Genomic DNA, 27,077 nt, shown 5'->3' with positions numbered 1-27,077 from the left:
CCCTACCTGCCTTTGCAGGAGTCTGAAACTGTCATGAAGCTGCCTTCCTTCTGAGTAACTGTACCTCCTGCTTTTCTCAATGTATTTATTTTACTGCTCATGGAAAATTTCTGTATTTCTTGGGCTCAGGAAATGGGCAAAGGAATCCCAGAGGTTATTCCTTTCCTTCCCCAGAAACAGACCACTTTGATCAAGTGCTACTTTGCTGGTTTGCCAAGTAAAGTCTTAAATGCATCTCTTTTCTTTCTCTTGCTCACCAGCTTATGAAGTCCTTTTCTCTCTTTTTGTCCCCATGTGCAGAGAGCTATTTGCAAAAAACTGAACAGCTTCAACAGAAAAAAAAATAAAATCAAGGCTATAATTTGATGAACACTGGCTTCTACCAAAAAGGACAACTTGTTCATAGTTTGTCCTTTAGCTCTCACTCCTGCCCACTCAGTTTTATCTGCTCGAGTGTGCTGCAGATGAAGAGAATGAGGAGGATTGTCTCATTTAAAAACACCCTTCTCTTTTTTGTTTTGGTTTCATTTGTTTTTTTTTGTTTTGGGTTGGGTTGTTGTGTTCGTTTGTTTGGTTTTTTTTTTAACCTTAACCCCTTAAGCAATTGTAATAACACAGGCGGGAATGTAGGAAGGAGGGAGAAGAGAATAGCAGAAAGATGGGTGTGAGCTATGCCAGTGTTACAAATTAACAAAAAATTTATTGAACTGTGGCTTTAGACAGCTCCACCTCAAACACCCTATAGTTCTGGGAAGAGGTAACTGCCCCAAAGATTTATAGAAGAGAGTAAAGGCATTAATTCCTCAATTAATTCATCCTGAGTCTAAGCACCCCACAAAAAACCAAACCAAAACAACAACAAACAACCAAACCCCCCACACACACACAAAAAAAAACCCTAAACCAAACCAAACAAAAACCAACCAAAATCTAAATGAAAACAAACAAACACTCCTTTATTAGCTTGGGAAATGTGACAGAAACTCTGAAATTTCAGGTAATATGTTTTGGATTGGACAGAATGTTTCATTCAAGCCGGAAAGGGTTTTTTTCCTATTTTTTCCTCTTGAGTTATTGAAAGGCAACCGTTATCAAACAGATGTGCTACTCTGCTCAGCCCTGCCGGCACTGAACTCCTTCAGGTCCCCTCAAATGGAGCGCAGACACAGAATGAAAATTATTGGCTCAATGAACATTACTCAGGTCAAATCTCACATGCACCTGTGTTCGAGAAGTCTAACATTACAAAGCTGAGGTAGAATCCTGGCAGTCTGTGGCTTTGAATTAACCAAAATGCATCTGAAATGACCAGCCTGCAGCGCTAACACACAAACATAATAAAAATTTTTGTCTTCCATAGGAACACAGCTGTGATTAGAAAGAAATGTCATTCTCTCAGCTATTCACCTGAATCAGTAGGCATTCCCGGCATTGCTTCCCAAAGCAGGAGCATCCCTTTAGCAGGATCAATGCTTTGTAATTTTATCCCAAATGCAGCCAGTCAGAAAGGAAACTTTGTCTTTTTTCTAAATGTAGAAAGAGGCATTTTGGTCCTGTGGGATCATTCCTTACTTCTTGTAAAGTTATTTAGCTCATGGTGGTTTAGCCGTTTTTGTTTTGTTGGGTTTTTACTTGTTTGTTGGTTGGTTGGTTTGGTTTGTGTTTATTTGGTTGATTGATTTTAGTTTGGGTTTGTGGAGTTTAGTTGTTGTTGTTTTTGGTGGTGCTGATGGTAATGGTTGTTTTGCCACCAAAGAGATGAGTTTTAGTAATCAACAAGCCTCTCTTTTTCTCTCGAAACAAACCCACAAAACAAACCCACAAAACTAAAGCACATTCTCTAAACTCCACTGTGTTACAGGCTTTCCAAGGACTTTGCAAATGCCTTATCTGGGGAAGGCTTTGACATCAGAGGCAAAGTGTAGTGTCACAAAACTGGCTGAGTGAAAATAGGATACTGTTTCTCTGTCAGTGTGCACCGTTTCAATGCCTTTCCTGGTGCTGCTGGCAGTGTGAAGTCCAGTTCATTCCCTCTCTCCCTGCCTGGCAGATTCCAGGGACAAAGAGCCCTGCTGCCCTCTACCAAGTGGACTGCAACTGCTGCAATATGGCTTGAATGAATAACTGTAAGGGCCACATTAAGGCAGTGTGCAGTTTAATTTTTTTTTTAGTGATAAGGAAACATGTTCCTGACTGTCATTCTACTGTGAATTAGGAAGTAGTCTAAGGTATTTGTTCTGTGACATGGAGCACTTGACAATGATGATGCACAGGAAAGAGAAGCGGTATTTATATCAATATTAATATCAATATATCAATACATATGACAATATCTACTATTACATATAATAAATGTCCTGCATGATTTGTTGTCTGCTCTCTCTGTGACACTCGAACACAATCAGAAATTGTTGCTGAATAAGTAAAGTCAGAATGCAAATTCAGATGAGAACAGGATTCACCAAAGAGCAGTTTCCCTGATGTGAACTGCTCATTGACAGTTATTTTTAGATAGGGACATCCCAAGCCCAGTCCTTTGTCTCTTGGCAGATGCTTACCACATCAAAAGGATCCAGCTCATGTTAGAGGGAGTGAAACCTCCCACCAGCACCCCTCCAAGCTGGCTCAGAGCCCATCATGAGACATTCCTTCTCTTCCACTTGGTTCTTTAATTCAGACTTGACAACCTAGGATGCAGATTTAAATCCAACTACAGGAAAACTATTAATAAGCAGACAAATGCTGAGGATGAGAATTCTCAGTGAATTTAAAGCTGAGGGATGATTGCCAAGAATATTTGGCTTTCACTCCCCTGTTGCTTTGATGCCCCTTGCTTTCAATTCTCACAGCATAAGAAAACACTTTTTCCTTCCTCTCTGCTTTATCCCTAATCTCCCCAGGTATAAGCAGTGGAAGAGATGAAACCCTCTTTCAACAGCTGCCCAAGGCTGCCTCTCCTCACTTGTCAGCCATTTCTTCCTGCCTTTTAATGGTTTTGGCAACATCTTTCTCTCCACAGCTTGTTTCCCACCACTGCTGCCAGCCTGTAGAGCAGGCTGGACCCGGGGTGGGGACAAGGCTGGAAAGACAGTGCTGATCCCAAGGCTCACAGCTTCAGATCACATGGCAGGAGTGCTGCTGTGGGATGGCAAATGCTTCTTGAGTGCCCACCCTCCCCAAAAAATTCACACAACAGACACAAGTAAAACCATAAAAGGAAGAGCATGGCAGAAAGGAGAGCTCTAAAGCAACAGCAAATTTGCCCTAGGAATTTTCAGGTGACCATAACTATTTGTAGCTTGGGTCACAAGAATGTAAATTCGATTAATAATTTTGGCTAGGAAAGGGGGTGAGGGATGATTTGAGTTTTGGGTTGTTTTGTGTTGTAATGTTATGTTCCAGCAATTTGATTACTTTTTTGTGCGTGTTTGTCTGTGTGTGTTTTTTTGGTTGGTTGTTTTTTTTGTATCTTCCCCCCCCCCCCATCAAAAGGCTGAAATAATTTGTTTTGACGGTTCAGGAAGAAGAAGATGGTGGACCTTTTGTTTTGAGTATCACTCAAAACATTGACCAACATTAAAAAGGAGAAGGAAAACAGACCAACGATTTCTAAAAGAAAATAAAATAAAATCTAAACATTTCTCTTCAAGGCAAGTCAAGATTTCTGGCTTGAAACAGTCTGAAATTTGTTTTTCCATTTACTATCTAGTAGAAAAAAAAAAAGAATCTTTTAGAAAAAGCTATTGGATTTGAACCAAAGTTCTGCCCCTCCAGCTTTTCACACCCATTATGTGACAAGCTTTAATAGCCAGTGTGGTTCCCCAGAGACTGTGGACATCTTGCTGTGAGCTCAAGACTTTCCATATTCTGATGTCTGTACACCCAAGGATTCAGGGGATGGCAGCTACTCTTATTTACAGAAGCCAGCCACCATGTAAACACTAGCCTGGGGGTAGCAGAAGGTCCTGCATCTTGAGGACTCTTCCACAAAACATACCCAAGTTATGGCTATGTCTTTCTTTGGGAAGAGATCATTATCTTTCTCCCCATGCCTATGGCAAAACTTTCTTCATTCTCAATGGGAGCAGAGATACCCTGCCAACATTTCAGTAACCAACAGGGCCAGCTTGGAGTTGGTTTTCTGGCACTGGAGGGAGAGTTTCATAACCATGAATCGCTGTAAACTGTACTGAGGAGTGTCTTCCTCCCTGCCTTCTTCTTTGTCTGTTTCCTCAAGCAACATAGCTGCTGACAGGCACACGAGGGACATGGCTGGCAAACAGTGAGAGATGCTGTTTCACTGTCAGTCAGTGACTAGACGAGTGTGTATTTGTTTCTGCCTGCTTCCCATGAAATATTATTGATCCAAATGTGCCATAAAAGAGTTGGAACCGTCAGCTGTGAAATCCAAAAACATACTGCAGGAATTGCAAGGCCCTTAAAGGAATTCGCCTTTTTCTGTCCCTGTGAAATGGGACACCAGGCCAGTTGTGCAGCAGTACAGATCAGTCCTCCCTCACTCTGAGAGAGACTGGCCTCTTGGCAGGAGTTTTGCTGGCATTGCTGAAAGCCTGAGTTTGACTAGTGCAAGTTGATGAGCCTTCCCGTCTGCTGTTCTCCTGCAGCTGATCTCTGATCCTGCTGAATCTCCCTCCGCTTCCTCATGGAGAGTAATTCCTTCAGACACCTTCCACAGCATGGATCAGACTGCTCTTGAGCCAGCCAGTTGAGGAAATAAGAATGCCTAACTCAGATGGAAAACTTCAGATCTAACCTATCCCAATACTAAAAACACATACTACCATCTTCAAGATCCATTTGTCCTAATATGTACAAAGACCCTGCTCCAGCAAAGCACTTTAGCTCTAGAGTACTTGCCTCCTCAAGAGCTTCAAGTAATTTACAGTGTCTTAAGAGTGTTGCTGGATCAGGGCCTACTTTTCTTTAGCTAGCCCTGTTCTCAGATCCCTTTTTAATTTATTAGATGACTTTTCTTTGTAATTTTTCCCCCCCTACCTTGACATTGCCAGTGGTTTCCAGGGCAGCTGCTGTGAAAACTGTGCACATCCTTAACCATGTGCTGCATCTGCTGATGTTGAAGGACAGAGTGCAACAATCCCTATACTACTCCTCTTCTAGAAGTAAATTCATGCCTCTGCTAAAGATTTTATGAGATCAGCCCTTGCAGCCTTTGATGATGAGCAAGGGTGGGTTCTGCTGCTGGTAAAGATGGAATTAAGGGGAAACAGCTTTGAATAGGCAGCAAGACTGGCTTGAATGTCAAGGCAGGGGTTGAGCAACACAGGCTTGTCCTCTAGAGCCAACTCCACCTGCAGTGGGCCCATACACATGGCGTGACTGAGGGACTGGAAGCAAGTTGTGGAAGTGGTGAAAGCATGTACCTTGTGCCTTTTTCACACTCTCACACACTCTTCTGCTGACTGGTAGGGTTCCACCCATCAGGGGTAGGATATCCAGCCTTGTTACCAGCTGCACTTTGGGAACAGACTCGCACCAAGGGTGTCTGGTCACTGTGCAGACCCGAGGATCCAATGCATTCATCATTTGCACAACTAATACAGAGGAGGCACAGAGAGTTGAAATGACTCCTGCAAGGTCTTCTGACACCCTGTGCCAGATGCCTGTGAAAAAAAAGAAAAAAGAGCATGCACATGTATATGTGCTCCCAGGGACGTTTCTTTTCCTGACTCTTTCCTGCCCCCATGTCATTTTTGTTCTGATCTCTCACAGGATCGTTTCTTGTTCTAGTAACTCACCATCTACTTTCCTTTTTACTCCTCCTTTTCTTTATATTTCACAGCTGCTGCAAAGCATAGCAAGGCCATGATTCATCATGAATCCCATGATGTGGGGCACGAAGAAACAGGGTGATTTCATTCATGTGACAGTCAAATGCTGCTGTTGATCTGCTTGAGAGGGTGTTTATGGCCAATGTGAAGGTCTGGATGATAATCTGAGGGACCTAAAGCATATAAAGGAAGGAAGATGGGAAAAATAAAGAAAGGTGAGTCCTTGTCCAGTTTTTGTCTCAAGTCAATCCTTCTTTTCTTGCTCTGATCACTCAGCTTTATAGCAGAACTCTGTAACTTATATTTGTGGAACTTGTGTTTGTTGAACCAAAATGTCACAAGGGAGGGTTCTTCTCCAGCTCCAAACACACAGCCAAAAAAGCATTCCATAAAGCCTATAACAAAGTTCAACCAGAGTGCTGCTGCCAGTGGTGCTGTTCTGTGGTTGTTATGGTTAAAGGATACAGACATAAATGTTTGTAAGGAAATTGTTTTCACAAGACCCTACCCTCTTAAATCATGGCATCAGATTAACAGCATCAAGAACTGAAGAAGAAACCACAAAAGGGGTAAGGATTTCATCCTGCAGTCACACAGGAGCCATTCTCTATGGACCTTCCTTGATTTACATCAGTCCAAGGTGTCACCTGGAGCAAAGCATTCCTGATGTGATGGCACAATGCTCCCACAAAGCCCAGCAGTCTCTTCTCTTCTATTTACCTGGCAGTTCAAGAAGGGCAATCTGGAAAGGAGAAGCCACCTCAGTTTCTGGCAAATGAGCTACTGGAAGATATATAAGCCATCTGATGACACAAGCTGGACAGTGATTTTATTATGCAATCATTTCCCTTTGCTGTTTGTGAGGGTCCTTATAATGGAGGCCACGGTTCAATTTCCGCACCTTGCTTTAAGTTAGCCCAGCTATGTGACAGGAACAGAGTGTGGGGCTTTGAAACAATCTTTATATACATATATGTGTGTGTGTGTATATATATGCCCACATATAAAACTGCATATAAAGATGCAGTTTTATTGGCAGTGATATATATATATATATATAAATATATATATATATGTATGTATATATATATTTCACTGCCAATAAAACTACATCTTTTTGCAAACCAAGGAGGGAAAATAAACAAAAAGCATTAAAAACAACAACAACAACAACAACAACAAGGAAGAAAAAGAAGAAAAGAAATATTTTTAATTGACTGTGTCTGTTTATATTTGCAGGTCTTGCATACATTCTACTATTGTACAGCTATATAAATTATCCCACAGAACTTATCACCACACAGGGGATATATATTCAGTTTTGTGATTTTCCTTTCACCATGTCTATACTTAAACTAGGAACTTGCAAGCAGTTTCAAATTGACATTTCTTTCCTGTTTTTTTTCTCTGAATTTGGAAAGTCCTCTGAAAGTAGCTCTTAATCAATATGAATTTTTCTCAGGATCCAACCCAGGTCTAATAAGGCTTGAAATGTGAAATCATACACAATACAATTCTACATACACTTAAGCTGCATTTTTTCTATAACATGCTTTTTGCATATATAGTAGGTGATAGTGGTGAATGTTATAAATCTATTATTTCTTCACAGAATGGGCAGTTCTGGTACCCAAAAAGGCTTAAAATTTTCTGAAAATAATAATTCTGAAAATATTTTTAGAAATTATTTCCAAAATCCTTAAGACTTTCACTTTTTCTCTCTAAATCACAATGACAATTTTTTTAAAAAAATATGTTAATTGTTAATTTAATTCTCATTTTTATGGAAGCACCATAATTTCGATCTCAGGCATTATAAACTTCACTAAAAACCTTGGTGTTTGGAATTCTATTTTAAAAACTACAAATGACATCATTCACATAAAAAGCCAAGAAAATACTTCTTTGCAAATTTTTCTTCCTGGTTAGTTCCTGATCTACTTTTGCTTTTATATGACATAGGCATTTCATAATTAGGAGGTAGGACTTTTCTGCTGTGCATGCACGGTGCAAAAAAGTTGCCAGGATCATGTTGGTGTTCAGTGCTGTGGGGCGTCAGTCTCTCTTAGTCCTTTCTGATCTACTAAAATAGAGATTGAATAAATACCATAGTAGTGGTTTTTTGCATGTTGCCAGGGCAAAGTTAGAGTTCAAACTTGACCTTTAGAGGTGCTGAGCTTCCCTATGAATGTATCAACCCATTAACTACACACAAGGTCTTTACATTTACCGGCTGTACTTTATTTTCCAACCCTCATTTTCTGTCTACACAGGGAGTGATGTTCCCCGAAGGAAAAGAAATTTGCGAATATTTTGCCCCATCTGCATTTTCCCGTCAGTTCTAACTGTGGGTCTTCATTACACAAAATCTCTCTTTCTTGTTCATTGATTGACAAACAGTTGGTTTGGGAGGAACCATGAAATTGACATTATATGTTATGTCTATTACCAGTCATGGCACCACACCTTATGGCCTGATACCATTAACTGTACAGCAGCACACAATCCTACACTAGATGCACATTTTTAAAACATAGATCTTTAATGTAACACAATGACTTGTCCATTACACTTCTGTTTAGAAACCAGTGTACTCCTTGAGTTGGTTTCCAATATGTGCATTCACCTGTGGTCTCCACTCACACGAAGGCAATCCAACTGCCTGATTGGATACATATGAACAACTAAAAGTGGGGTTGTCCTTTTCACACCTTATCCCAGATGGAAAATAAAGCTGGTTGAAAAGATTATTCTAGATTATTTCCAACAGTATGGTGTACTAGTAATGTATTCAGGTTTGGGTTTTTTAAAATTATTTTATATGTTTGGCATGAGAGTTCAGATGATCTTTTAAAAACATGAAAGTGTAGCCAATATAATATTTACCATACTTGCATACTCTCCTAGCCTTAGGTCTTACAAGAAAATGAGATGTAATATTTCATGATACATGTCTTAATTTTAACTTAGGAAAGAAAAAAATGTGTTCGCACAAATAAGTAAATAAACACAAGATCATCTCATAAATATTTTTGATGCTTGATGGAAAGTCATATCCTTCTGTTGAAGTAATGTTGCCTTTTCATAGGTTTTACTGGAAACTCCTTGATGTATTACACTGTTCAGAGGGAAATATTTCGGAAAAAAAAAAAAAAAGAACTAATAAGCTACAGCTCTAGATGATGCCTTTACAATGGTAAATTGTCAGCTGACAGAGATTTCATCAATCAGTAGCCCTTACTGAGGATTTTTGGGCTGAAGACTGAATTACTGTGGGTTCACTCCATGTGAAGGGAAGAACCTGACAAAACTATTCCATTTTATCTGTTCCAGGAAAAGGGGCCAATTATCAGCTGCGACACTTTGGAGAATTTCCTCTCTGGTAGTTCAGAAACTGCCAAAAGCAGGGCACAGAAGCCAGAAAGCGTGCCGCTGTCATTGGCCCAAATAAACAAACAAAGATCCCCAACAGAAAATAACCCTCCCCAAAACAAAAATAGTTTCTAAAAGATCAACTGAGAGCTTGTGTTTTACATATCATGTGGCTAGACATAGCTTCTGGAAGGAATCCAGCTCAGCCCACTTTTCCCCACCATCTGTCAGCAGTAGGTTTGCTGACTGCGAGAGCTCAGAGGCAATGGTGTAAAAGGCTAGTGTTAGACAATTGAGTTTAAACGTGATAAGAGCAGGGGAATTCAAAGGCTTGATGATGTAATGTGCTAACACTTAGCTGTTGTGAGAAAAAGAGGAGGAGCAGGGTAACACAGAGAAATAAGTTGGTCACCTTTAGGCTGAATTCTCTGGCTCTGACCAGTTTGTACTGAGACCCTGGAATTATTAAACATACAGTTGCAAGTGTTTGTTTTACATAGGTCAAAGGCATTTGGGAGGGTAATTCAGATGTAGGCTTGGCACCAGGTTTAGATCTGTCACATTCTAGAGAACTGAAAACTTTTGAGATCATGAGATTGTTAACAAAGGTAGGGACCACCAGAAGATGATCAGGCTGCGAGTTTTGTGCCTTTTGTCCATACTGCAAGAAGAGCTGGAGCAGAGGCTTTCAGCATCCTTGTATTCATTTATAGGTAAGCATCTCTACCAAATGCCTTTTACTCCCACCTTTGCTGTGGGTCTACAGCAAAGACCAAAACACTAATAATCTGATCACCTCTAGATTCACTTGACTTAAATGTGTGTGGCAAATGATGAGAATGATGTTGAAAAAGGAGGGGGCAGTATAACCCATAGGCAGCTCTGGGCACTCGGGAAATCAGTTTGAAGCCAAAGCTCTGAACAATGCTCAGAAGATTCTGTTTTGCTCCAAACAGGACTTGGGAAAGTGGATCTGCTTTCCAGGAAAAACAGGACTATGATTCAATACTACATCCCTTGCAAAATGGGAGAGTGTTTGCATTGCATAGTCCAGCCTTGAATGAAACTGTAGTTATTTCCCAAAAATTCCCTCCTGATGAAGGGTGTGCAATCAGAATGAAAATTAAAGCTGCTGCTTGCATGATATAAGAGCATATCTCAGATATAGGAGACTAAGAGGTTGGGAAAATGCACCCTACGACAGAATGATACCTAACTGGACTTGAGACAGTAATTGTAGTATTGGGTCTCATTTGTGTCACTGTAAAAGCTTCTTTGAGAAATGTGCTTCTCATCTGGTCATGAGCAGGCAAAGGGATTTCTTAAGCTCTCTTTGAACAGGGCCATGTTGGAAAAAGCTCAGTCCAGCCTAGTTAAACTGGCTGCTAAAATTACAGCCAGTTTGGGAACTGGCTATTACAAACTCTTGAATGAGCTGTGTTTTCTTCTGATGCTTGTTGCTTTTCTGCTGGGAGAGTCTGTGGTTGGTCCAGCAGATAGCTTCATTTTCCTTCTCTCTCACACACACTGCTCTGGCTTCATCCCAAAGCTGCCAGTGCCTCACATGCATCTGATGCTCAACTCTGGATCCATAATATCTGCCAGCCTCACCTCTGATGTTCAGTGAGTGTGAAGTCCTGTTTTCAAAAGCTATTTTCTGTCTTACATTGGAGAGATGCAGAACACAGGGCCCCTTGTACCACCAGAGTCCATTCCACTAAGGGACAGCATCTGAAGGAAAGCAAGGACAGTGGCTTTGCATGGTTTTTTCTTGGCAGAAGGAACCATCCGTGGGTTTTAATTAAACTGTCTGTGGATTTGCACCACTGTGCATGACAGTAGACTCCAGCCCTGGAAGCCACAGACTACCAGTAGTCTTCTGAGGGAAGTACGAGTAGGGGAGTGGATCAGCGCCTGTGGACCAATTATAGATTGTGTGTGGTGCCATGACTATAATCTGTACCAGTAAAAATCCTTACAAAATGTGTGGACAGAATTTGCTGCATACCTGCCATAATCAGTTTTAGAATCACACCATTTTCCTCGGTTTTGTTTGGGGTTTTTTGTTTCTTTGTTTTGTTTTGTTTTGTTTTAAGAAAATGGTAGAGGTGCAATTTTGTCTTTAGATCAAAGTTATAGAGCCTCAAGAATCCATCTGAAACTTATAAAGTCTCCATTTTGTTTTGCATTTGGATAATTCAAAAATACCAAACTATATATGTATTTTAATTGGGACTTGAAGAATGAGTCCCAGTCATATACCTTGTAAACTAAGTTTCATTGAGAAATAAAGTTTAAAAAGCTCAGTTAAAACAACTTTCAAAAAAGGTTGTTTTTTTGTTTTGTTTTGTTTTTTGGTTTTGTTTGTTTGGGTTTTTTTAATTAAATTAAATACTTACAAACTGGTGAATATTTTAATCAGGTAGAAACTGCTGCCTGAGGAGAAAAAAAATCTATATTTGAAAAAAGAGTGAAAGTTCTTTGTTTCCATTAATATATGTTCCTATTTTGTCATAACCTACAAAAGTCACCAAGACAAGTGACTAAAACACAGAAAGTGGTTATACTGTTGAATTCTAACAGTTCTAAATCCCAAAATAGCTGTGGTTGGTTGCCTCTAGGCATGTTCATACAGCAGGTAGGATGGCTCTTCTGAGGAAACCTTGTTCTGGAAACCTCCCTCATCATTTTGAGGGATGTGTAATCACTCTGTCTTTGCTGTCACCCAGCAGCAAACCACTTACCACAATCTTAAAGAGCGTTCAGAAATGCTGAGGAATAGCAGCCCATGCCTTTGTGCCAGGTCCCATTTACCTGTGAACACAACCCAAAAGCACAGTTGTTGTGTATGTCTGCATTGTGCTTTACAATTTAAGAGATGCTCTGCAACTGTTGTCTCCTTTTTTATCTAGCCTTCAGCCCCTACCAAACTTCCCTTAGCTTGACATATCCTACACAAAACTGCTGAGCTCCTTGAGATTTAGACTATGACCAAGTATAATTTTGTTGTAAAGTGGGAGACCAAGACATGTAAGATTCACACACATTTCTAAATTGTGCACTGCTTAAGTGACAGAAGGAAAAGCTAAGTGCTTGCTGCAAGTTGAGCCAGAACATTCATCGTTCTACTTTTTATTTCCAGGGTTTTCTACATTTTGAATTTTAATTCCTTCAATTTATTTTTTAAAAGCATAATCACAGCTTGCGTATGTGATCATACAACCTGATAAATCTGGGGAGCTACTCAAGAAGACAACAGAGGAATATTAGCTTGCATCTCTCAAGAATCCTAATTGCAACTCTGATGTGATTTGCAAGGCCTGCTGTTTCATTGTAATCATTATGAGGCCAGCTGAGGCTTGCTTAAAACTACCTAACTGGTGGATTAATCTAGACTAAATAAAGAGTTTTTACACAATCACTAACGTCTATTGTGAAAAAATCATAACAGTGTCCCTAGACATGAAAAACTGAGTGAATAATTTTGTTTATATTTTGTTCTAAAAGAGTGGGCAAGGGAGGTGTAAGGTACAAGGGTTAGCAGAAATTAAAAAAACTAAGATAAAAATGCTCAAAAATTTGCACAAAGTACTGTTGTAATATACAAAAATGTGAAAGATGAAAGTAGGTGGTCCTTCTAGAACCTTTAGTCCTCCTGTAGGCAGAGTGATGATCCAATGTTAGTGTGATCACAAACAAAGAGAAACTTAACCAATCATCAGCATAAAGACATACAAATATTTCTGCTGGATGTCGCATGTGTAATTTAGAAATGGTGCTCACCTGACACTATGTGACTTTGTCCAGCTGGTTGTTTTGAGCTCTAGCGCCATTCTGGGCCACTGGTCTTTGATTTTGTCCAGGCTACAGACTGTGTGCTGTTGTCACTTCCAAGCACAGACAGCAACAGGAAGAGTTATCCTGTTAGTCTTGTTACATCGCTTCTTCAAAGGATGAGGGCTAAGCCAACAAAAGCTGTTCCCTGTCAGCATGACTATATCCATTTGAGAGGTTTTCTGGATGGTAGGAATGAAAGAGAGCAACTTAATCTGCTGAAACGCTGTAGAGGAGATGAGGTGTATGCAGAAGAGTGGTGAAAGAGAATAAGCCAAGTTAGGCAGCAAGTTTCAGATGAAATAGGTTAAATGAGAACTGTTGAGTTATTTTTAGGCAGCTCACATCAGAAGATCATAATCATGACCACTGTTCCAGTCTCTCTGTATATCAAGACAATTTACAGTAACCTGCATGACCCCTACTTTCTTCACAAGTAGTGTCCTTGAGTAAAATATTGACCTCAGCTGAGTCAAAAGGTTTCCTTCTCTAGACACAGTTCATCTTCTAAAGAGTGATGTATGAGAAGTGAGTCAGGCTCTCTGGATGAGGACAGACCATATAAACAGCTTGCAAAATAACCACTGAACTGTGCCATCTTCCCTTTCAGATTATTGCATCTCAAGAGTTTTATTTTAGTGCTGTAAATGTAGAAGGCCTCAGGAAGTGCTCCTGATCTACCTGGCTGCAAAGCACAGCCATGGTAGATGGTATCATGCATTGATTGATAACCTAAAAATCTTCTCAGAAGAGTCAAGAGAGACAGAGAGTAGGAAAGGCAAATGCTCCAGTACAATAAAACTCACACAAAGTAAAGGTCCAAGGAAAATTCTTAGAAACTGAAACCTCTGCCACCTCAGTGCTCAGGAGGAAGTCAGTGCTCCATGGCCAATGTTAAATGGAGCTTTGGGAGCAAGGCACAGCTCAGCAGCTTTCCCAGCTGTGTCCTTAGATGAAGGTCTTGGTGCTGGATTCCCTTACAGTAAATCCAGGGAACTCAGTGAGAATCAATTATGGTTGGGGGTCTCTTGGTGATACTGCAATATAAATAACATCAAAAGATAGTTTGGCAAGCCACAACCTATATGAAGAGATTTAGGCAATTCTAAGTATGTATTTAAAAATACCAGAGGTTGAAATTATCAAGGATTCCTACTCTGCTGGCTGCATAAACATGTGCAAATGCCACAGTTGCCTGCTGGTATTTACTCCATGAGTAGGCATGACAAATGCTGGGAAGAAGTTGCATATAATTTAGAACCATTCCAAAAATAGTTATAGAATCTTGTTGACCGACCTTTTCTTCCAGATGTGATGGTTTAATGTGTTGCCCTGGTTGCTTTGCTGTGCATTGCAAACTCAAATGTAGCTGGATTAATACATTGTTGATGTCCTGTTGAAGACAGGGAACCTTGAAGACTTCTCAGACTGATTTGCCACAGCAGCAGGAAGATGGATTTAGTTTTCAGGTGGTTTTAACAGTGTGAATGAGATGACAGTCTCATGCTGTCTCATATGGATTTATACTGCTTCTGTAAATAAACCTGGGGGATCTGAGGCACATTTTGACCTGCTCTGGCTGGTGCTTTCTGATGGCTGGTAAACTATGTTAATCAAAGGTGACATCAGTAAACCTGTTGTCATCACAGTGCACTGTGGTAACTGGGGCCAGAACACACAAGGGAAAAGAAAAAAGGATATTACATAAAAAAAACATTCCAACACATAATGTGAAATATATCCAATATATAGTATGAATATGTTACACCAACTCACTATAGTACATGAATACTACACACATTCACTGTAGCAGTAATGATCTTGAAAGAGACTGAGAGCTTCTTTCTTTCTTCTGGTTTCAATTTGTTAACAAACCCACTTCTGGTTACTGGAAGCAACTATCCAGTGCTGATGTGGGGGGCCAGCAGAGAAGGCTAGATGGAAAAGCCATAGCAGCATCAAGTCATTTGTCACACACCTGACATGCACCGGCTACAATTCTCTGCTCCTGCCTCCCAGACACATCCCCTCTTCTCAGACAGCCATTCTTGTTCTGTGGGTGTGATTGGTGTCCTCCTGGCCATCTCAACAACTTTCCACCATGGGAGGAATTTTAAAGGCCTGGGGGCACATGTGTTCTGTGGTGACCAGTGGGAGGTGGTTGACTACCACACCTCTGTGCTGTTGTGATTCTTGTCTGGATGAAGACATCACTTTGGGCATATCCACAAAGAATATTGCAAACAGTCACAGGCTTACACTGTCCACACTTTGTGAAGCCCATGAACCATTAAGAAATGCACACAGCCCCTTGGCCAAGATCCCTATGGGGGTCACAGTGCAAGGCAAAAACGACCATGGAATGATCACAAGGGTGTGGGTTCATCCACTAATTTGCAGTGTAGGCAGAGCTAGTTGAGATCTGTCAGCCATGCACCGTGCATATGGTTGTCATCTCCAGTGGTTTGGGGCAACCTACATGAACCATATGGGGGCTGAAAGCTCAGAAGGGAGAGGACTACAGCCACGTAGTCCTTGCTTAAATATCCTGTCCTGTTTACAGCCATTTTCTGCCTTGCTCCTGTTCTATCAGTGTCAAGAGGAAGACAATCAAGATTTCCCTTCCAGAGTTTTTAAAGTCTGAGGAAAGATAAGCAGAGGAATGGAAAGAAGAAAGCCTTTGGATAAGGAAGGAAAAGAAAGAGGAGCTAAAAACATCTAGGTTGCTGTGAATGCAGAGGAACTGGGTGAGAAGTGGTGGGGCGCAGTCAAAGGGAAAGCTGGCAGCACAGCTCCTCTGGAAGTGGAGGAGAAGGCAGCTTAAGCAGCACTTGCTGCTCCAGTTAAATGTCAGTGAGGTAACTTCCACCAAAAGAATGCCTCCTGAAGGGCAAGAAAACAAGCAGAATGTCAGGACCAGCTGGCAGTTTGAGAAAAAACAACTGTACAGTTAAACAGCACAACTGGGAGCACTGGATGGCTGCCCCTGCCTCCTCATCGTCACTATTCAAGGCCTGTCAAAGGAATAATAAAAGGTGCTATAAAGAGAAGACAAATCTCAGGTAGGCAGAGCAGCAATGAGACTAGCCAGAAGGGGTAGAGCTGGACTCCTGAAGCTGTGTGAGCATTTGGGGGCCTGCAGAAGTGGCTGGCTTTGGAGACATGCTTTCTCTCTCCAAAGGTGACGAGGAAAAGGAAGGGCCTGCCCATGACCTCGTACCATGCAGGGTGCAGGCCCTTCTACTCATCAAAAATGCATGAGGATTGGTCTGTCCCTTTGTTTCCTTGTGGTTTTCATCTGTCAGAGTGCTAAAGAAATGCTGGAGGATGGGACTGTGCCTGTCAGGACTCTGGTCTGGAAACCTTCACATGGCAGCCTCATTCTGGTCCCAATCTTCATCAACCTCCATGCCTTCCTCCTGGTGCCGATGCTAAGATACTATCTTGGTGTTTTGGCCTATGCCACCATGAGAGGTACCTCACAAGTGTCACTCACCACAGCTCCTCATTTTAAATGACCTGATCCATAAAAGTTATGTGCTCAGACTTGAGAGGAGTCAGAGATGAAATTTCGCCCAGGCAAGAGAGATAATTTTCACTGCCTCCAAAACAGGAATGTTTTAGCAGGACAGATTCCTCCAAGCAATAAAGGCTAGGAAGGAAATTGTTTTTGAAGGCCAGAAGTCTATTCTTTCCAGATTTAGGCACAGTGATAAACATCAAAAGGAAACAATGGATACCCACTTCTGCAGGTGTTTCCTTCATATTTAACTGCTCCCCTCCAACCTATTGGGAATATTGTTTTTGCCTATTGTTTGGTAAATTCCAAGAATCATATTTATATCCACTATGTGGAGGACTGCGTGCTGCATATATATTCCCCTCTGCGTATATATATTCCCCTGTAGCGTGGCTACAACGCTGTGCCAGCTGGAACACTGGGTGAGTCAAACTCCAGCCAGGTTCCCCAGACCAAAGCCCAAGGACTCAAACTACACAGTCCAAACCACACTTATCTTCCTCCAGTGAGAACATGGAAAACAGCAAGTGTTTGCTTTCATGAGTACTCTGTTTTCCAGCATTAGCAAACATTTCTTCACACCCATCTCCACCACATCAACAGCAAGACCTGCTCTGCTTTGCTGCAGCTGACCTGAAATACCAGGCCAGTAGTAAAAGCCAAGCATGAGAAGGCTAGCCAAGGAGAAGGAGGTGGCATTCTTGAAAACAGCTCAGAAGTTTTCCTAACCAAAAAGAAACACTGGATAAACTCCTCAGGAAGATGAGTTCATCCAATGTGATGAGCCCTTCTCTTGGAAGTTTTTGTCTCCACCTTTGTGTGGTAGAGTCAGAAGACAATTTCTGGAAAAGTCAGATGAGCAAAAGTTTGAGGGATATCAAACTTGGCATGTTGGTGCATATATGTCACTAGATTAATGTCTTGGGGTGTGTCACTAATTTTTTGTCTGTTTATATGTGTTAGATGTATAATAACTATTCTATAGTAACTTTTCCATGGCATCACTTTCAATTTTCTATAGTAGAAAAAAGATACAAGCACTGTAATTTTCATATAGGGAAACTGAGTCGCTGAGATATAACTGATGTTTCCTAAGTACTATGGCATGACAGCAGCACAACTGGAGGAATACAGTCCTCAAGTCTCTCAGTGAAATGTTTTCTCCCCACATTTGCTTCTACATGTGTTTGGATATCAGTGTGCATGCTTAGAATATGAAGTCCTGCAGCCCTAAATACAGGAATGACTTCCTAATGTAGTTACAGTTTGTTAAGACAGCACAGAATCCAAACCAAGACTTGAGATTTCCAGTTTTCACCTTCTGAGATCTGTAAGGAACAGCTTAGATGAACCACTGTATTTTAAAGTAACAAAAGGACTACACAGCAGAGAGCAAATGAAACTATAACAACAAAATTCCAACAAAAAACCTAGATTCAAATCTCCAAACCTAGCAAACTTGAACTTTCAGCAGTTCCAAACTCAGAATTCAGTTCAAGCATTATTGCCCTCTAAGGGAGTAAAAGTTGTCTCTAAACTCAAGCCAGCATGCATCTTTGCAGATGTTAACACAGCCTATCAATTACAACTGTTAATTCACTCTCCTAATATACCCCCTTCCATAAAAAAGATTTTAAAAAATATTTTTTAGCATGTGGGAAATGAAGGCATTCAGCTCTATTCAGACAGAAGGTCTGTCTGGCAGAGGAGATGCTCTTCATGATACAATCTTTGATGGCCCATCTGTGACAGACATCAGTAACTCTTCTCTAGATGTTCCTCCAGAAGAAAGTGAAATGAAAACTTACCATCCCTACTCCTTGCCACTTGTTCTGGAAGCCACTGTTGACAGAAAAGCAAACAAAACCCCAATTTCTCCTTAAAATTTACCCCCAGTTGAAGGTAAATGAAAGACTTTCATGAAGAAAATCAACTTGCTATGTGTTTTTGTTGCAAGCAGTGATGGAGAAACTATGGGTTTCCATCTCAGAAAACTCTGCAGTTCACAGGAGACATCAACTCCTTGTTTACAACATACCATTCTTCAAATCCATGTTGAAACCAAATTTTTACCTCAGTGTTTTTGTGTAATGGTTAAATTGTGCACTTCTGAAGTAGTAAAAGATAAAGGAGAACATGTATTAGTCAGCTGAAACTTTTTATTTATTATTATTTATAGCCTTTTTTATAGTGCCCATAGGCCTTTATCTCTGAGCACTTTCCAGAGGTCAGTCACAAGCAATGTCCTCATTGCTGAGACACTGAGCAAAGGCTACAGGGCCAAATCTCTGCTGCAAGTGGGAACAGATCCCCAGACCTTTGGAACTGCTCTCCTTTGTACCATGTAGATGACTGATCTTCTTTACCCTCCCACCCCCACCCCTGCTTCTCCAAGTGTTTTACGTGTCAATCCCTGAAAAAACTAATAACATCCTCAATTTTAACAAGCATGTGCCATCAAGCATAAGAAGAACCACTCACAGTGCTTGGAGCAAAGCAGGTGGGTGAGCCTTTCTGGGTTGACTATGTCATTTGGCATGAGCTCTCTGTTGCTTCATAGAGCTGAAACAAGATGCGTGAGGAAGGGTGACTTGTTTACAGCATCTCAATAATTAATAACCACACTGGCAAATGTTTCTAGATGTACACATACTGAGTCCCAAAGCATGACATGCACTTTGATTCATGTGCAACACTCACTCCCTGATACATAAAATTCTCAGTGGCCTGGAGTTTGTCAGCCTGTTGATTCTGCTGAAACATATGTTGGTCTATTGAGGGAGCTGCATGATGAGCAATTTCAAAAATGTCCCAATTTGGAAATGTAACTGCAGACAGTGTTTTAGAAGAAGTGCTGTGTGATTGAAAGCTGAAGCTGCACCATGCAGTTCAAATTAGATTTGGACATTGTGTAAACTGTCAGTTTGGAGAACTCTTCAAATGCTTGCCAGAGGTTTATAGAAAATATGGGTATGAGCCATAGACAATATTTAGTCCTCCAGTTTCTATTTAGTTTTAATCAGGCAAACCTCTTCAAACACAAAAGAGAAGGAACCTTAAATTTCAAAAGGGAACACAGGAAAGAGCGGGGCTGGAAGGAATGAGAGAACAGCTTATTCCTGCATAATCCTTGCTCTTCACATGATCCTCAGCCTGCTGATCTCAGTTAGTTCTGGCAGGAGCAGAAACCAAAGCTATCAACCGGCAGGTTGTTTGGAGGAGAGAAATAAAACAATCACTTTGGAACCAGCTACTTTCTTGTAACCTCATTTGTTTCATTCATCAGCTGTTTTTCTTAAAGGTGGTGAAGCAATAAAACACACCCTTAATTACCCTTTCTCCTCAAATCTTTTTTTTTTTTTTTTAAGTTGCAGAAGTATGAGAAAACTCACTTGCATTCAGGGTCTGGTCCAGCACCCACTGCCCTCAGCAGGCTTTGAACAGCATCCATGGGCCTGGGTTTGTAGAAGTCTGGATTCCAAAGGGCACTTAATCACATTAACTGAAATCCTGCTGATTTCACTGCAAACTTTTTCCATCGTGCTTGTTAAAGATGAGGGTGCTGTAAGCAATTTTCCCTTCACTGGGTACGTTTAAGTTCAGCACAGCAAAGAAAGCTCAAGCTGAGCTGGGGCCCAGTTGATTCCAATGGGATTAAGCATTTATTTACAGGCAGGCATGTGTGTAAGCAACTTCCTGGATTACAGCCTCACATTGACTCAGGTTGAAATGACTGTGCTTGTGCTGTGCTGAAACAGGGCTTTATTGTCCTTTGAACTGAAGGCTGTATGTCTTGGTGTTTTACTCCCTCTGCTTTGATGGTTGCACTGAAGGACATTGTGGGTTCCTACAGTAAGTCTGGCTCCATGCAAGACACAACATTTTTTTTTTCTATGGAGTTAGGGTTCACTTTCTCCTACACAGGACCATAGAATTTAAGGTTGACTAGCATGATTGTGGCAAATTATATATATTATTTAAAAAAAGCCCCAAACCACAAATCATTAAGATCCACATCTATATTTTATTTAAAGGAGGCCAGATTGATAAGGAAGTTCTATTCAAAAATACATATCAAGAGTGCTTTCAAGACTACACTGACCTACCAATGATATGCAAATTATAAAATAATATATAAGTCATGGAAAGAATAGCATGGACCATCTATCATAATGCAAACATGTTCCACAGCATAGTGTTCTGGTAAAGCACAATCGTGCCATAGCAAACCAGAAAAAGATAAAGAAAAGAAAAAAACTCAAAGATTGTAATAATAATTATAAAAATAATAATAATGAAATGTAACACCAGAATAAGAAGTATTTTTGTAGCTTGACACAGTGTAGACTGGGTTCAGTGAGATGGCATCTGCTGATTTCAGAGGAAAGAGGATTAGGTTGTTCTTTCCTATGGATGGAACCAAGATAGCTGAGGTTGTTTGCTTTTGTTGATCTCAGCAATTTAATCTAATTTACCAGAATCAAAACTGTACCCCTTTTTTGTAAGTCTTTGACTATCAGGCATGAATGAAGTTCAGTCCTTCCTCAGTCCCTCAGGCTCAAGTTAGCAGAAGCAAATGCAAACAGCTAAGACGAAGTAGAAAACTGCATCCCAAAGGAAAAGCCAAGAAAAATAATTACACATGTACATGAACACATCCTTCTTAGTGGAGAATAAGTAGTCCAAGGCACAATGTCCACTGAGGAAATCTGGGTGAAGTCAAGATCTTTTGACTGCCTAATAGTGGGAAGACTCAAGAGTTTCCACAGAATGCATCTTCTCCAGGATTCTTGATGCATCCAAAGTGATAACTGTCCTTTTTCTTTCTTGGGGCTCTCTGACCCCATCCGTTCATGGTGAGACCTTTGGGACATGCATAGAGCCAGTTAACAGCAGCACTGTTTTCTACAGCCATGTGATATCTCAACTGAGATAAGATGTGTACTGCATGAAAGCCTGGACAGACACCCAGAAGAGAACAGACCCACTGCTCAGTGTTTGAAGAAAAATGAAAGGACATGTGCAAAGCAGGTGGAGACTAGAAACACATAGATTTAGGGCTGTGAGTCATGCCTGCAGATGGATTTATCTAGGGCAGCCGCTCCCTCAGCTGTTTGCCCCAGTCCTCTGCCAAAGGTTATTCTGGGCCATCTGAAGGGATTGAGGACCCACTTGTGTCACATGTAGACTGAAGACACACTACAGAGGCTGAAGCAGCTCAGGCCCAGGTATACCTCCTGCTTAGCCTCTTGGTCCTACCCACCTGCCAGCAGGGAGTCAGGACCCCATGTGACAGCACTATAGGAGGTCTGATGTCCAGAGCTACATGTGTAAATCCCTTGTAAAAGTTTGATCAGGATCATCACATGTGACTAAAGAAAGATGGTGCTCAAGAAACACTTTATTCCCTTTTTTAGAGGTCAGTAGCAAAATTTCTCTAAGGATTTTTGAAAGTAATGACTTTGGGAGACCACAGGTTTTTGTACCCACCTCACAAGACACAGAGTGCTTTTATAAAGTAGGTCAGATGCTCAATATCTTATGAAAATAAGGTAAGCTCAAAAAAGAGTGTCAATATTTACCCCAGCAGGAAGTGATGCCCCTGCACCTATAGGTTGCTACTTCCACAAAATAACTGTATGGTCTACAGAAGAGTGACATCAAAATATGTCTCTCTCTGTACAGAGGTAGCACATTTTCACACTGGCTGTACCTAAGGAGACAAAAGTGGTGGAGGAGGTTGGCTGTGCCCTGTGCTCTACCTTTACTGCCATGTGTTTTAAGGTGATGCAGCAGCTCCCTTTAGCAGGGATCCATCCTGGACACATAGGTGAGGAGTGGTCTCCAGCTGGTGTGGAGTGGTCCTGTACCAGGACCATCTTCTCCAGCCATCCTCTGGATAAGATGCACTGTGAAAAGTAGCCAGTGCTACTTTGTTCTCCTGTGGTGGATCAGGCATTGCATTCAGGCTGGCCCCCATGCTCCCACATGCCCTGCAGGCTCCCCAACAGACCCTCGGGCAGGTTTTGGGAGTACATAGCTAGCAGCTCTGCCAGCAGAGACCTTTAAAGCAAACATGAGTACATCCACACCAGCCTGGAGACAGAGCAGTGGGTGACGGCAGGGTGGACATGTCTTGCAGCTAGCTAATTCAAATGCTTCATTATCTGAGGCTTTGGCAAGACCTTTTTAGGGCCTCCACTGCATTTTCCCTACCTAATCAAGCTGAAGGCTAGGCATAGACCTCACTGCCAAGGCAGAGTACCGAGTGTCCCGGACAATGGCTCCTTCTGGGCAACCCAGCCAGCTTTGCTAACAGGGACAGTCCGTTTTGGAATGATGAATGCCATGTTATTGGCTGAAACTTGTTATACACACTGAATTCTCTCAACATGATCTCCTGACAGAAGAGAACAGAATACAAGAAGGCTTGTATTTTCTCTGCTAAAGAATTTACAAAGAAACACAAAGCCCTAAGAAAGTACGCCTGCTGGTTCCTTGCCTGTATTACCCACATTGAGCTCAGTGCTGACAGAGTTTGCTGAGATGTTGGGAAATAATGTGTTTTTGGAACACTAAAACTATCATTGCCTCTGATTAAAACAATCCAGCTCCCAGTTTGGTATAGTCATGATCACACACTGTTCTAAACATATATTCCAGCGTCTCTACTTACATTCCCAGTTTCATATCTGAAACCCGTGATTTCATGGAGGTCACTTACGCACCTTGAGTGAAGCAACATAAAATTACTTCCACTGTGGGTCTGGAAATAGCTTTCCCTGCTCTTTCTCTTTGCATCTTTGTGCAGGTGTGTGTTCACGTGTGTGTAGATTCTTGAGCTGACACCTATTAAAGACTGATCTCATTTGTGTCAAACATGCCACCTACAGGGAGCATTTTGGAGCAGTCAAGTTACAGGAGATAGATAAAAAAGAAGAAGAGGTAATGAATATGGAGCGTAAATGCCTTAGCAAAGTAATGGAGACGTACTAACAGCAAGTGAAATTTGACCTTCCGGCTGAAAACCTGATAGCGAACCAATTGGAGAACTTTAGAAAATTGGATCAGCCTCAATGGGCACAGAGTAAACATTGGGAGTGCAACACAGTCTTATTAAACATAATGCACATTTAATGCATAATTTTATTGCAACCAATTTCATGCTACTGCCTTAAATGAGTCTGGGTCTACTTCAGCTGTAGCAGTCCACTACCATTAGTGCCCCTTAAAAGAATTGCAAGGCTAGTAAACTATCACTGGTCTGATCTCTCCCTTAGCCCATACTTACTGCTTCATAAACTCTACCAGCTCCCACAGCTTGTAGCGAGATCTCGTCTTCTCAGCTTTTGAAACACTAAACTGTTTTGGCAAGTCTTCACAGATGGGAATGTTACAACATTTCCATTTTATGCTGGTGCAATAAAGCAGTGAACCTTTGCAGCTATAGATCAGTCGGCTGAATCCCCAGCCTTACAACAGGAGTTCCTGGAACCTATACAATCAGACTGGTGCCGAAGATTTCTCAAGCACAGCAGGCAAAATCCCATTTTTTTAAGTGACAGCAATAGTGTTTGCCCTCTGATAGGAACAAGGAATAAGGAAAACAAATGATGCTGAGTACTAAGAAAGTGAGTAGCCACCCTCACACACTGATAGAGTATGGCTGGATTAACACATAAGGAACTGCAAAGAAGAAACAAAAAGTGTTTAATTTATACTATCTGAGCACAAAAAAAAGCCACAACCTGAGTTTCCCATCACTACTTGCTGAGGTCTTCGCAGACAATAAAATAGTTACTTGCACCTTGTAGAAACACCAGCAAGGGAAGAGATGCTTCAACATCAGCCTAGGATTTTCCAGGTGTAAAAGACATTGTAAGTGTAGCTGAGCTTGGATTTTCAACACCCTTGAGTTTCAGGGGTGTTTGAGCCCAGAAACATGGTCTGAGTTGTTCCTAGATGTGAGATTAGTCCTATATGTTCTGTCATAGTAAGCTGCTAATAACATCTGCAGAACAGTGCTACTGGAGCTCTCTGCAGGGGTCCTGTTTGCTAGGCACCACACACATATGTACACAAGAGATATCTCTTGCCCTGACAAGCGTTAGGATTTCAGCTAGTAGCAAGATGCAGCACAGGGATGATACACACAGAGGAGTGGAAGAGGCCACCACTGTTGTCATCAAGTGGTACAATGTCATGAATCAAGCCTTCAGTGATAGTGAAATAAACACATTGGCTTCCTTTGATTCACATCCTGAATTTTCAAGCTCTTCCTCCTCTGATCATGACAGCTAAGGCTCATTTCAACATCTTTAGCCATGCAGCTACAGAGCTGGAGGTTTTAAAGAAAAAAACAAAAAAACAAAAAAACAAAAAACAAAAACAAAAACAAAAAAAAAACCTAACACTGTGATTTTCTTCATTTATGTTCTGATTATGGTAACGGAGGAGCACTAGAAAGACACTTGGAGTCTGTCGATATTACACTATGAAGTATAATCTCTGCTGTCCTGTTCGTTTGAACAGGGAAAGGGCCTCCAGAACATGCCAGAACTGGACCTGATATTTTGTTTTCCCACAGACTAGTAAGGCTGTTCTGTGGTTTTTGTGGCATATTGAACTTCATTGCTTTTGGTGGACAGAGCAAACTGGATACCTTTTCTAAAACTATATGTATATTTGGACTTTGAACTTCATCTGGCCACCCAGATCTATATAGATAGGCTCAACAGTGGGTGCACACTTTAAATCCTATATATGATTCCAATAAAAGGATGGCAATTATATCCCTAAACATAGGAGATTGTTTTCCACATTCGTGAAATGATGAATTATTCAAAAATACTCTATAGATAATTCTTTTGTTGCCATTTCCTCTGAATCAAATTCTGAAGATATCTATCTGATTGTCAACATACTTGAAAACTGTTGGTGCTTATGCAGAAGTCTTAATAATCTCTAGCTCTAAATAGCATTTAATTAGCAACCCAGTAGCATTTACAATGGTAACATATAAATAATTCTGGAGGGGAAAAATAAGAAAATACAATACTTCAGCATGAAGTCTGACCAGGATTTGTAGACTGGAAAGAAAAATAAGTTAAAACAACTGAAAAGCCTTTTGATGCTGTTGTGTCAGGTTGTGGGATTTACAGCTGGTGTGCTGGATGTAGCCTGTAATCTCATGTCACATGTCCACGCACACATTATTTTGAGGGGAGGAATAGGCAGGAGGTGGAAAGTATAACTCTGGACTTTGTTGAGGGATGTGCACATGGGAAGTCCACCAAGAGCAGAAGCAAAAAGGCAGTTTGGCCCCCAGCAAAGGAAGTATTTCACTGTCCCTGCTTGAAGTCAGCCTAAATTTCAAGAAGATGAAAGATGCCCAGATAGACAATGGCTGTTCTATTTACACACTGCACATGTAAATGCATATGCCTACCTTTACATGCATTTTCAGACAGACACACAGATGTAGAGAGAGAGAGGCACAGACAAGGCTCTGGCTTCTTGTCTGAGAATTTCTTGCCTTTCCTACGCAGAAATGCTGGAAGCAAGGATGCTCAAAAGCTCTCCAAGGCTTCTCACAGAATGAGAGTGTTCTCCAAAACATAGAAAGTGCTGCACGCACACCTCTGGTTTGTAGCTGTGGCTACTCATTCACAAATGAGCTTGCTCAGCCACCTCCCAAGTCAGCAAACCACGTTTAATGTTGAACTACAGTGCCTATGTCTGAATAATCTTGTCCATCTTTGTAGAAGACACGGTGGAAACCTGCAACTTTACCTTTGCTAAGAAATTACAGTAGATTTGACGTCACTCATCTCCAGCTGAAATGAAAATCTGGAAACTACCCATAAATTGAAGGGTTTTTTTGAATAGTATTCCAGAAATATCAAACTGACCTTGCTGTAGAAACCATCTGCCGGTTGTAGTCATATGTTTAAATAGACAAGCCAGGTGCAGTTGGAAAAAAGCAGAGAATATTTCCACTCTTCTAACTTTTCTATATATTTGAAGTACTTCAAAGCTAAGAACGACTTATCTGAGCCAAATCAGATATGTCTTTGTTAGACCATCTCTGACACAAAAGTTAATTGGAAACAATAAGCTTTCTTTTGCTTATGTTCTGAGACTATCAGAGCCACAGTAAAGCTACCGCTCCTTAGAGGAATGCTTCCTTTTGGTCTTACACCCTTGACCACCACAAAACCAGCTAATTTTTTAAAGAAATTTTAATGACATCCTTCAACATCTTTCAAATTGAAAACAATTCTAATGCAAAATCATCAAATCAGTTTCTACTAGTGTGTCTCATACTTGTAATTTACGACATTCATTGTTATTTCTGTTACAGCTGCACCTGGAGACAGACATCTCCATTGGTTCAAAATAACAAAACCAATAATAGTAACAACAATAATAACAACAACAATAACAACAAAACCTCCAAACAAACAAAACCCTAAACCAACAACAAAAACAAACAAACAAAACAAAAACAAAAGAGAGGGGGAAAAAAAAGACAAAAAAAA

This window comes from Myiozetetes cayanensis, unplaced genomic scaffold (assembly GCF_022539395.1).
Source record: "Myiozetetes cayanensis isolate MyiCay16 unplaced genomic scaffold, myiCay2020 scf4, whole genome shotgun sequence".
NCBI classification, from domain to species: Eukaryota; Metazoa; Chordata; class Aves; order Passeriformes; family Tyrannidae; genus Myiozetetes; species Myiozetetes cayanensis.
Note: the sequence above shows the minus strand (reverse complement) of the source record.